Here is a 6000-nt window from a genome sequence, read left to right as displayed (position 1 = left end):
TGCATGTCTCTGAATTGCTTTTAATTACCTTGAGTGCAAATTAACGCTTTACTGTGGCAAGCACCTTTGCAACCCATACATCACATTGGCACAGGCACCCCCATTCACTTTGACACACATACATGCAGACATTTAAATACACACGCATACACACACACACACACACACACACACACACACACACACACACACACACACACACACACACACACACACATATATGTACATTTATTTATTTTATTTTATTTTACATTTGTTGACCAGGATACTCCGACTGGATATATGTCCATTTTCAGTGGAGGCCCAGGGAGAAAAGCCCCATACATACACACAGGGAATTTTCATGTTACAATCAGAGCACTATTACAGCATCACACATACAGAGAGGTATTGTACATACAGAGGTATTTTACATAATACAAGTAAATCACTATTACAAGTACATTTCAATAGCACACTCATGTCAGGATAAAAGTCAATACAGTCTATCATATTTAATACAAAGTAATGACCTTTCAATAAGAAAGAACACTAAATGAAGACAGGCATCCTATTTAGCACATGCATTGTGGGAGTTAGAATCCAAGAATAGTTGCTCTATTAACTTTTAAAGTGACTCAAAGCACTAATTTAAAACTTCTCCAGGCGTTGTATTTCAAATTGTTAGAGGAAGTTGCCAATAAAGCTAGGTAGGCAAAGAGTACACCAATAGCAGCCCTACACCAAAGTTATTTTTAGCAATAAGAGAAACACCAACCTCAAAAAATATGCTGGAAAGCAATAAAAACAGGAGAAGTAAAATAAGTACTAAAGGAACTTTGCTTATAACAGTTGTAACCAATGCCAATTTGCAGCTGAAAGCCCAATGTGTTTTTACGTCAACAAAAATGTGAGCTACCAAGCCCCTAAGTATTATAACTGCTAACACTCATAACATAGTCTGTGTTGCAAAATGCACAACATTTCAATCATTTTATATTGGGAACCACTATAAAGCAGTGTTTTTGCATTTAAGAGCATAATTATGATGTAAAGAAGAAAAACAAAAAAGGCCAAGCCCCCAAGTATTATAACTGTTAACACTCATAACATAGTCTGTGTTGCAAAATGCATAACATTTCAAGCATTTTATATTGGGAACCACTATAAAGCAATGCTTTTGCATTTATGAGCATAATTATGATGTAAAGAAGAAAAACAAAAATAATGCCTTTTTCTATCACACTCTGGAGTACGCTGTTTTATTTAGTTTTGTGCTAGATTGTTTGAAATGACAGTAGATGGTGGGAATTATTAGATAAGTCGAAATACGTATTGCATGTGAAATTAATTGTAACACCACCCTCAATATAACTGACTGCTTTACTTTAATATATATTTTTTTTGAAGAAGCAAATCTTCAAACACTGACTTCTATTATAATGAAAAAAAATTGTCACTTTTGTTCTTAAGTGATTTCCTGGACATGGTGCGGTGATTGGTCTTTGTAATATAATTTAATTTCCTTACTGAACTTTTAACTAGGTTTTTGTCACTGCTGTTTCAGAGTCTGGTGAAATCAATTGAACTTGACAAACCTGCTCAGTCTAATAGCATAAACTTTCATTGCTTTGTTCTACAAGTTTTTTTCTATGACTGTTGTTTTAAGCCATTGTAGTAGTGTGTGTACATCTTCATTTATTTTAAGATGCTAATTTTGTATAATGTGGATTTCTCTGAAGGTCATCAGTCTAAATTGCATGGGATCAAAAGAAATAGGCAAGACTTATGAAAATACATTTTTAAACTAAATACATACTAATTCTGCAAAGGTTTAATCTGGAGAATTTGGGTAAAGTTATGAGGTAGATACGATACCCAGTGTAAGCAATCTATCTGTTATTTGTCAAAATATTTTAGGAGAATTTAAAGAAAAGGTGTCTCAGTTGGCTAAGTTTTGTTTGGCATTCTTCTTATCTGATTTATACTTATTTCTGAGTTGCTTATACTTTAACAGATCAATTTTTAGGTTTGGATTTGTGTAGCCCATCCAGAGTTTGTCTCTTTCATTCATCATTGCCTTTACAGCCCTGTTCGTCAATGGCTGGGCTGTTTTTTTTTTTTTTTGTTACTTATTATGACCTTAGAAACATAAGATAGTCTGTATTCCTGTGATCTAAGAACTTAAGTTATTACCTTAAAATGCTGAGTAGATTTAGTAGAGGATTTCCATTTTTGTGCTGTATTATATGATGTATGAACTCTTGGTCTATGTTTTTAAAGCTATGCACATTGAGACAGCTGTAGATTTGTTAATATTTTGCTTCATTCCAAATGAAAAAGACTGAACGATTGTCAGTTACAGTATCAACTAGTATTCCAGCTGATGTAATATGTTATGATTATGATGCAAGCCTCCACATGAAGATGCTTTGCTTCTTAGATGTTTGACATCTCTGTTAGGGCATGTGATTAATTGGTTCACCTGTTTTGGTGTGGTTAGGCCAGTCAGTGTTTGTATGAATAATAACTAGTACAAAAGGATTTTGGGTATCCAATTTAAGATGTCTTCTAGTATGGATTTTTGCAGTTTCTCAAAGGTAGCTTTTGAGGTGAGCTTAGTGTTGAGTTTTCTCACAGTTATTTGTGAGTTTTTGAGGGGGCTGAGGTTAAAAGATGTGCATCTCCTACAAGGATTATTAGCTTAGGTGTATGTTTGTTTGTGTCTTTCGGCTTTTCCCGGTTAGGGGTCGCCACAGCAGAACTCAGGTCCGCTAATGATTGGCATGTACATGTCTCTAAATGAGGTAAAATGGGAGGTCACCCAGTAGAAGGCTTGATTCACCTGTCCCTGGCCATCCTCACACCTGGATTTACTTCAGGCCACAACATCTCAGACAAATTAGACCAAGTTTCCCAGTTCCTTAAAAAGGTCTTGACTGACATAGCAGATCTCAAAACAATGTTACCAGTAAATCAAGCCAACATTGATACCTTTCTGTGGAAAATAGTATTCATGGGGTCTGCATTCTCTGTCCAAGTCACTTAGCTATGACTTTCCTGGACCACAACAGATGGCAATAAATCAGACATCCTCAAATATTCAAGAGGAACCGGAGAAGCTAGAGAACCACTAAAAGAGAAATAATTTAAGACTGCTGGACTTAATGACAGGACTGAAGGTAACAATCCTGTAGAATTATATGCAAAGAACCTGCATCTGGCTCTCCAAATCCCAGAAGCAATTATTGTGGAATGTATTAGTAATATTTATTTATTATTTTATTTATTTACATTTGCTTACCGGTAAATTCCAACTGGACACAGGTCCTTTTTTAGTGGAGGCCCAGGGAGAAAAGCTCCACAGAACAATAAATGAGCAGCAGAGTACATGAAGAACAATTGAATATACATACAATAGCAAATAATACATACTGCAGCAAACACTAGCTATACATACAATATGAAACATAGTAATGAACAGATATACCAATATCTAGCTAGAGGCTATGAATAAAGGTAGAATGTATATACATATAGTACTAAGCTCAAATGTGATACTGTTTTAAACTCATATACCTAAATCTTATATACAAATATTGCGCTAAACTCAAGCGGATATAAAGCAGAAGCTCCACATGAAGGTGGAACAAGCTAGAAGGGCTAATTGGATGGAAGGGGAAGATAGAGGAGTAAGAGAGGAGACTGAGTGAGTAGTATATGTGGTAGTGAGGAAGCTAGGGGTAAGTCAGTTGGATATGTATTTGGAATTGAGATGAAGTGAGGTTGTTAAACATGTTATAACAGGTCTGAGAGATTGATTGAGGAGGGAAGGGGAGGGTAAAAGGTAGGCCAATAAACATCCAAGAACTTTAAAGTTTAAATTGTTTAAATCAATAAAAAATGAATGATATTCTCTCTATTACTATCTATTATAAAAATCAAATTATCCACAAACCTATAATAAAACACAATATTGCAAGATTTAATCAAATGCTAAGGCAAATCATTTATGTAAGACCACTAAGGGAAAATATTTTATCTTGCGGTACTATAATGTTTCTCTTTATCTGAACCTGGCTAATGCAGGACAACAGAAAATAAGCGGTTGGTAACTGGCTGACAAATTATGCACTGGAATAACTTATTATCTCCTCTAATTTTAATTTCCTGGTACCTCATGAAATATTACCTCATGCTTGCATATCTGTACATTAGAATAATCATGTATATCCTGTTGGTGTGAATGCTTTGTTTTTTGTTTTTTTTTCTTTGCATGTAGTTCTGTTAAATGTGCATAAATATTCCTTAAATAAATTTACCCTACAATACAACACAGCTAATCTTCCTTTTATGTATTATATGAACTTACTATCAAGACAAAAAATGCCAGTGTAGTGCTTGGTTGGTGGGAGCAAGTAGTTTTGACCCCTTTGATTAAATCTTGCAATATTGTGTTTTATTATAGGTTTGTGGATAATTTGATTTTTATAATAGATAGTAATAGAGAGAATATCATTCATTTTTTTATTGATTTAATGGAAAGTCTGATTTTTTTTGAAATTTACATTAGGAGATTTAGGTACAAAACTGAATTTTCTTGATGTATGTATTTTTTGGAATAAATTGGAAGGCAAATTTGAGAGAAAAATATATAGAAAAGATATCTTCACAAACAACTACCTCCAGTTTAATAGCAACCATCCCCTTTTTATAAAGAAGAGCATTCCAAGAGGACAATTCATAAGAGCCTCTAGAATGACCACTAGTAATACTGAGTTTGAAAAGGAGGTACATTTTATTATATATATGATAGCGGTTATACTCAAGTATTGTAACTCACATTGCGCCCAAGTCATGGCTGAAAAGGGTCCAAACACCAGCCCACCCACCTGGCTAACAAAATAAATAACTACAGATAAATGAGAGTGTATCATGTCTAGAAAGGGGCAGGGGCAGCAGCAAGATGATAGTGGTCGTTGTCAGATGGGATTTTGTTTTTAATTTAAAAATATAAATAGTTGTAAATATCATTAAATGTTCCAAATTAGTAACTTTTCTTTTAATAATATTGATTTTTTGATATACTGTGGAATTACCTGTGTTTGCCATTTTCACTGCTTCCTTCACAATATACATTTGCCCATAGGTTCATAGGTGTGTACTAGGCTAATGATTACTGGGGCCTTTTTAAACCTAGCTATCCATCCCAAATCTCTGACAAGTTCTTCTACCTTTGGTATGAGTAAGCAGACGCTGAGGAGATGAAGCATTTACAAGCAGGTGCCTGGAAAATCAACCATTTACAGGCTGCCTTTATCCATTAGAGACATAGGTGCCAAAGCAGGGAAGAATTTCCTTTTCCTAATGCAATTGTCTGAATTACACTTGAACTGAATTAGGGAGGAACTCTGTTTCACATGAATGGGGAAACTGCTCTAGAGAAGAGTAGTTCTAGGATACATAACTGTCTGTTCAGCAGGTCCTATTTATATCACAATTCTGGTGCTGCAGGATATGCAGGAGGTTCATCAGAGTGGGGAGTGGAGTATGATAATGTATTGTATGTCAACAATAGATCTCTATCAACAGCCTATAGGAGGCAGAACACAGGGATAGGGCTTTGAGGCAATCTGCATATGACATGTTATTTACACCCTGTATTATTTCAGCGAACCTCTATGGATGTTCTAGTTGCTGGACATGCCTGGTTAGGTAAATATCAAAGTGGGCACTCTCCTCAATGACAGGTCTGATGAATGCCATATACAATGGAATAATAACATCATTGAACCTAGATGACATGCATTTGCTTATAAGTTACACAACATAAAATGATTACTCACTACTGTAGACACATGATAGTCAAAGGCTAGATTACTATGTGTCTATGTGTGTCCCAGTTCCTGACAACAGGGTCGATTTATAGAGGTGTGTTGTCAGTATGATAGTTACCAAAAGTGATTTACTTCCTGAAGGATACTATTATGCATTTCTTGTCATTTAGTATTTGTCCATGGC

The sequence above is a fragment of the Protopterus annectens genome, chromosome 2.part1, assembly GCF_019279795.1.
Source record: "Protopterus annectens isolate FY-2018-M chromosome 2.part1, PAN1.0, whole genome shotgun sequence".
In the NCBI taxonomy this organism is placed as follows: domain Eukaryota; kingdom Metazoa; phylum Chordata; order Ceratodontiformes; family Protopteridae; genus Protopterus; species Protopterus annectens.
Note: the sequence above shows the minus strand (reverse complement) of the source record.